Below are 7,500 nucleotides of genomic sequence, written 5' to 3'. Positions count from 1 at the left end.
AGGGGGAGGAGGAAGAGGAGGTAAGAGGGAAGAAAGGGAAAGAGAAGGAAAGGGAAAGAAAGGAAAGTAAGGGAAGGGAAAGAGGAGGAGGAGGAAGAGGAGGAGGAAGAGGAGGAGGAGGAAGTGGAGGAGGAAGAGGAGGAGGAAGAGGAGGAGGAGGAAGAGGAGGGAAGAGGGAAGAAAGGGAAAGGGAAGGAAAGGGAAAGAAAGGAAAGTAAGGGAAACAGGAGGAGGAAGAGGAGGAAGAGGAGGAGGAGGAAGGGAAAGAGGAAGAGGAGGAAGAGGAGGAGGAGGAGGAGGAGGAGGAGAAGAGGAGGTGGAAGAGGAGGAGGAAAGGGAGGAGGAGGAGGAAGAGGAGGAGGAAAGGGAGGAGGAGGAGAAAGAAGAGGAGGAGGAGGAGGAGGGGGAGAGCGCCACCAAGTGGTTTGGCACTTTGTGAAAGAGAGAACGAAAGAAAACGGAAAGAAAATGGGAAATTGCTGGAAGGGAAACAGACTGGAAGATGATTATTATGCAAGAGAGCAAAAAAGAGATTTCGATAAAGAGAAAGAGAGAAGAAGCGCCCGTTAAAACATATCCACTTTTTTTTTAATTCCTATACATTGCACTGTTTTTCTATTTATCTTATTTATCTACTTTTTTTAGATTTGTAAGGCAGACTGAAGGAATAACGATCAGTAACATGTTAATGCCTGTCATATATATATATATATATATATATATATATATATATATATATATATATATATATACTGTATATATATATATATATATATATATATATATATATATATATATATATATATATATATATGAAGAGCTCACTATAGGAAAATGTATTTGTATAATGTTTAGCGTCTTCAGGAAAGAGACACTTTATAATCTTTATTCTGGTTGTCGGGGGCGAGCGCACCCGGAATGAGAGCGTGATGGAAAGCGCAGCATTTGTCTCCAACCATGAAGTACTAATACGTGCCTCTGGTCCGTAGAGGTAACAAAAGTCCCCTAAAATAATGACTGCATAAAACCCTATCCATGATGATGGTGGATGTGTGGAAGTGATGGAGGTGGAAGGGTGAAAAAGTGGAGGGTGGAGGTGGAAAAATGGAGACAGGAAGTGAGGCTAGCATAGAGGTGGAGTAGGAGAAGGAGAAGGAGGAAGAGGAGGACGAGGAGGAGGAGGAAGAGCCGAGGAGTGACGGATGTTGTAGAGTTGTTGGCGAATTGATTTGAATAAAGATGAAGTGTTCCAAGTTAAGTCGAAGAGGAGGAGGGGAGGAGGAGAAGGATGAACAGGACGGGGAGGAAGAGGAGGAGGAGGATGAACAGGAGGAGGAGGAGGAGGAGGAGGAGGAGGAAGAACCGGAGTAATAGGACGGGGAGGAAGAGGAGGAGGAGGATGAACAGGAGGAGGAGGAAGAGGAGGAGGAGGAAGAACTGGAGGAACAGGACGGGGAGGAAGAGGAGGAGAAGGAAGGGATTCTGGGAGTGAGTGAGGAAGGTAAAGTGGGAGTGAGGGAGTGAATGAGGGAACAAAATATAAATAAATCCTTCTTTGACGAGTCTTACATTGCGGTGGACATTATAAGCTTTATTAAGGCAAACGTCAGCCGGTTCTTTCGTGCGTAAATATCGAGCAGAAGATAGCCATGAGAGAGAGAGGGAGAGAGAGAGAGAGAGAGAGAGAGAGAGAGCGAGAGAGAGAGAGAGAGAGAGAGAGAGAGAGAGAGAGAGAGAGAGAGAGAGAGAGAGAGAGAGAGAGAGAGAGGAGAGAGAGGAGAGAAGAAGAGAGAGAGAGAGAGAGAAGAAAAAGAGAGAGGGAAGAGAAAGAGAGAGGGAGGAGAAAGAGAGAGAAGAGAGAGAGAGAGAGAGATAGAGATACAGAAAAGAGAGAGATATAGATAGAAAGAGAGAGAGAGAGAGAGAGAGAGAGAGAGAGAGAGAGAAAGAGAGAGCAATATCGAGGTATCCAGCGTCGGGACAACGAATCTGACTAGAAGGAACCTCCTCCTCCTCCTCCTCCTCCTCCTCCTCCCGCCGGAGGTAACAACGATCTCGTCCTCTTCCTCGCCGGCGTCTGGAGACTCCCCCGCGCGCTTCCTTCGCCTTTGCTGCAGAACCTTGTGCCTAATTAGCGGAATGCCATTTGCATTTGGGAGAGGGAGGAGGAGGAGGAGGGGGGAGAAGGAGGAAGAGAGAGAGGAGGAGGAAGAGGGGGAGGAGGAAGAGGGGGAGGAGGAAGAGGGGGAGGAGGAAGAGGGGGAGGAGGAAGAGGGGGAGGAAGAGGTGGAGAAAGAGGGGAGGAGGAGGAAGAGGGGGAGGAGGAGGATAAGCTGGAGGAAGACCAGGAGGAATAGGAGAAGGAGGAGGAAGGGGGGGATAAGGATGTGGAGGAAGAGGAGGTGGAGGAAGAGGGGGAGGAGGAGGAGCTGGAGGAAAACCAGGAGGAGGAAGAAGGGAGGAGGAGGAGCTGGAGGAAGACCAGGAGGGAGGAGTAGGAGGAGGAGGAAGAGAGGGAGGAGGAGGAGGAGGAGGAGGAAGAGGGGTAGGAGGAGCTGGAGGAAGACCAAGAGGAGGAGAAGTAGGAGCACTAGCGGGAGGTGCAAGAGAAGAGCAAGTGGAAGGGGAAAAGGAGGAGGAGGAAGAGGAGGAAGAGGAGGGGTAGGAACTTGAGAAAGAAGTGGAGGAGGGTGAGGGTGATGATGATGAGGAGGAGGAGGAGGAAAAGGAGGAGGAGGAGGAGGAGGAGGAGGGGGTAGGAACTTGAGAAAGAAATGGAGGAGGAGGGTGAGGAGGAAGGGAGGGTGAGGAGGAGGAGGAAAAGGAGGAGGGGGAAGAAGCGGAGGAGGAGGGGAGAATGAGGGGAGGAGAAGGAGGAGGGGGAGGAGGAAAAACTGGGTAGAAACAGGAGGAGGAAGCGGAGAAGGAGGGGAAGAGGAGGAGGAGGAGGGTGAGGAGGAGGAGGAGGAGGAAAAGGAGGAGGAAAAGAAGGAGGGGGAAGAAGCGGAGGAGGAGGGGAGAATGAGGGGAGGAGGAGGAGGAGGAGGAGGAGGAGGAGGAAAAAATGGGTAGGAACAGGAGGAGGAAGCGGTAAGGAGGGGAAGAGGAGGAGGAGAGAAGGAGGAGGAGGAGGAGGAAGAGGAGGAAAAAAGGGTAGGAACAGGAGGAGGGAGCGAAGAAGGAGGGGAAGAGGAGGATGTAGGGAAGAGGAGGAGGAAGATGTGGAGCCGTTATGAAGAAGTAAATTTTTTTAATCAAAACGTAATTTGAGAAGAATACACAGATGAAGATTCTCGAATTGTAGACGCTCTGGCTCAGAGGGATTCGAAAAATGATGCCTTGTACCTCCTCCTCTTCCTCCTCCTCCCTTTCCTCCTCTTCTTCCTCCTCCTCCTCCTCCCTTTCCTCCTCCTCTTCCTCCTCCAAAGCACAGGTAGTCGGAAACCTCATCGACACCACGCAGGCTCAGTTTAACTGCACAGTTCAAATGTACATTCTAACTGCACAGTTCAAATGTACAGTCTAACTGCACAGTGTACAGGTCAAATGCTCAGTTCATTTGTAGGTTCTGTCTACGCGAGAAGCTAAAGGAAATTTCCTTTTGGTATCAAATTGAGTGCGCGCGATTCTTTCAACGCATTTCCCTTTTATTCCTCTTGGAGTGAACACTTGGCCTATACACCCTTATTCCTTGTCTGAATCCTTCGTTTTCCCCACATACCTTTTCCTCCTCCTCCTCCTACTCTCCTCTCTTTTTCCTCCTCCTCCTCCTCCTCCTCCTCCTCTTTCCTCCTGCGCTCCCAATCCCATTCCTCCTCCTCCTCTATTCTCTTTTTCTTCCTCCTCCTCTCCTCTCTTTTTCTTCCTCCTTCTCTCCTCTCTTTTTCCTCCTCCTCCTCTTTCCTCCTGCGCTCCCAAAATCCTTTCCTCCTCCTCCTCCTCCTCCTCTTTCCTCCTGCACTCCCAACCCCTTTCCTCCTCCTCCTCCTCTCCTCTCTTTTTCTTCCTCCTTCTCTCCTCTCTTTTTCCTCCTCCTCCTCATCTTCCTTTCTTCTTCCTCCTCCTCGGAGACCTGGTTCTTACCAGAATCCTCCTTTCTCCTTACATGCCTTTTCCTCCTCCTCTCCTCTCTTTTTCTTCCTCCTCCTCTCCTCTCTTTTTCCTCCTCTTCTTCCTTTCTTCTTCCTACTCCTCAGAGACCTGGTTCTTTTCATCCTCCTCCCTTTACCTAACATGCCTTTTCATCCTCCTCCTCCTCTTCCTCCTCCTTCTCCTCCTGCTCCTATGCTTTCCTCATCCTTCTCCTCCTGCGCTCCTGATCCTTTTCCTCCTCCTCCTCTTCCTCCTCTTCCTCCTCCTTCCCCTCCTGTGCTCCTAATCCTTTCCCTTCTCCTCCTCCCCTCCTATGTTTTCCTCCTCCTCCTCCTCCTCCTCTTCCTTTCTCCTTCCTCCTCCTCAGAGACCTGGTTCTTGCAAGGAGATGGTCTTATGAGGACCCAAACCGATCTGTCGACCCAGCATGGACAAGAGAGCGACGCAGAGGCCGAGGCAGAGGCTGGGAGGAGGCGAATAATGGAGGCCAAATGACGTGGAACTAACAGAAAGAAAAAACCTTCCCTCTCGGAAAATTGTTGATACAACAGCTATCGGTGCCCAGTGGGAGGGAACGCGTGTAAAAAAAAAAAGATTCGTTTTAGGAAGAAGAAGAAGAGGAAGAAGAGAACAGAAGGAGGAGGAAGAAATAGAGGAAATGTAGAAAGAGGAGGAGGAGGAGGAGCAATAGGAGGAGTACACAAAGGAACACAAAGGAAGAACAAACAACAGCAGGCCTATTGGCCCTAACGAGGCTGTTTGTGTTTACTATACTAAGCTACAGTTAAGAAAACAGGGCAACTAGGCCATAGAAGATGAACTAAAACTAATGCTACCACTATCCTATCCAATTACAATTAAATGCCGGGCTGTCAGAGGATGAGAAGGAGGAGGAGGAGGAGGAGGAGGAGGAGGAGGAGCAGTAGGAGTAGGGGGAGGAAGAAGGGGAGCAGGAAGAGAAGGAGAAGAATAAAAGGGGAAAAGGTAAATGGATTGTCCAGGAGACAAGTTTGAGGAGACGAAGAAAACTCTTGAAAACCTCAAGTAAGAAAGAGAGAGAGAGAGAGAGAGAGAGAGAGAGAGAGAGAGAGAGAGAGAGAGAGAGAGAGAGAGAGAGAGAGAGAGAGAGAGAGAGAGAGAGAGAGAGAGAGAGAGAGAAGGGGAGTGTAACTCCTCCTCATGACCCTGTGGGACTCCTGAGGGACACTTGGGAGTTTCTCCCCAAGAACAGAAGAGTCTTCTGTTCAGTACCGACGAATCCTCCAAGGACCCCCCAGAGACGGCGAAGGACAAGTGATAATGGACATGGAACTGCCTAGTGTAGGCCTTACGGTCTCTTGCAGTCTCCTTGATTTTTATCTTCTTATGTCCGCGCTGAAACTATCAGATGTTTTAATAAACGGTTAGACAACTATGTCCGCGCTGAAACTATCAGATGTTTTAATAAACGGTTAGACAACTATCTGGATGGGGATGTCAGGTAGTAATGGACATGGAACTGCTTAGTGTAGGCCTTATGGTCTCTTGCAGTCTCCTTCATTCTTATGTTCTTATGTCCGCGCTGAAACTATCGGTTATTTTAAAAAACGGTTAGAACACTTTATGGATGGGGATGTCAGGTAGTAATGGACATGGAACTGCCTAGTGCAGGCCTTATGGTCTCTTGCAGTCTCCCTCATTATGTTCTTATGTCCGTGATTGGGGGGGGGGTCCCCTTCTTTCCCCATCGAGTTTGAAGAAGACTCAAGATTACTATTGTTATTACTATTATCATTACCGTTTCATTGTTGTTATTGTTATTATTACTATTATTATTATCATTATTATTTTATCATTATCATGATTATCATCGTTGTTGTTGTTGTTGTTATTGTTGTTATTACCCATTATCATCATTTCTGTTATTACTATTACTATCATCATCATCATCATCATCATCATCATCATTATTATCATTGTCACTATTATTAATATATTATTATAATATTATTATTTCAAGGTTCTCAAGTTCATAAGCTTTAGAGAGAACAAAGTAATTAGAGTAATCAGCGTCACTGAAAGGGTCAAATTAATTAATTAACGGCTCGTAGACCCAATCACATGTGATACAATTCGAAATGTTGAGACTCAGTTTGATGAGATGAACGACGAGATCCCGTTTTCTTTCATCTGGTCTTGTTGAGGTCCCGAAGTGTCGATGGTTTGTTTTGTCTTCGTCGTGATGCTCTCTGAATGCTCCATTAAGAATGTTAATGCTCAGAGAGAGAGAGAGAGAGAGAGAGAGAGAGAGAGAGAGAGAGAGAGAGAGAGAGAGAGAGAGAGAGAGAGAGAGAGAGAGAGAGAGAGAGAGAGAGAGAGAGAGAGACGAGACAGACAGAAACAGACAAAGATAGAGACAGAGAGACATACAGAGAGAGAGAGAGAGAGAGAGAGAGAGAGAGAGAGAGAGAGAGAGAGAGAGAGAGAGAGAGACGAGACAGACAGAAACAGACAGAGAGATAGAGACAGAGAGACATACAGAGAGAGAGAGAGAGAGAGAGAGAGAGAGAGAGAGAGAGAGAGAGAAACGAGAATAGAAGAGAGAAGAAACTCAGGTATCAATATCTAAGAACAGTCGCTGAACGAACGTATCCGAAACGCAAACAAACATTGTGGAAACTCCAACAGGCCGAGACGACACAAAACAAAGACGAAGCAAAATGAGAAAAGAAACGAAAAGAAATGAATGGGAAAGGACGAGGCTAAAAGCAGGACAAGCTAAATAAACAATGAGGAGAAGAGGAGGAGGAGGAGGAGGAGGAAGAGGAGGGGGGAAAGAAAAGAGAGAGAACCAGAGCAATTTGCATAAAGAATGAAGAGAAAATACGACAGGAGGGGGGAGGGAAAGAGAGGGAGGGAAAGAGAGCGAGAGAAGACTCCACAGTGATAACGAGGAAGACAAATTAAATGATAAAATATAAAGAGAAAAAATAGAGAGCGGGTGAGGAGGGGGACTGTGTGTGAGAGAGAAAAAGATACAAAGAAAAGAGAGAGGAGGATGGGAAAGAGAGGAAGGGGAGAAGGGAGAGGGTAATCGAAGAGGAAGGAAGAGAGAGAGGAAGAGAGGTGAAAGAGAGACAGGTGAAGAGAGAAGGGAGAGGGAAACGTAGAGAGGAGAAGAGGGAAGTAGAGGGGGAATGGAGAGGCAGAAGAGGTCTAGGAAGTGAGAGGAAGGAGGGAGACAGAGGAAGGAATAGAAGAGAAAGGAGAGGAAGAAGGGGAGAGGGAGAAGGGAGAGGGAGAAGGGAGAAAGAAGGGAGAAAAAGAAGGAAGAGGAAATAGGGGGAGAAAGAAGGGATAGGGAGAAGGGAGAGGAAGGAAAGGAGAAAGAAGAGAGAAAACGGAAGGATTTGAAGAAAAGGTAGAGGA

This window comes from Oratosquilla oratoria, chromosome 18 (genome assembly GCF_046742065.1).
Source record: "Oratosquilla oratoria isolate Oo_2021 chromosome 18, ASM4674206v1, whole genome shotgun sequence".
Taxonomy (NCBI): domain Eukaryota; kingdom Metazoa; phylum Arthropoda; class Malacostraca; order Stomatopoda; family Squillidae; genus Oratosquilla; species Oratosquilla oratoria.
This window is presented reverse-complemented; position numbering follows the sequence as displayed.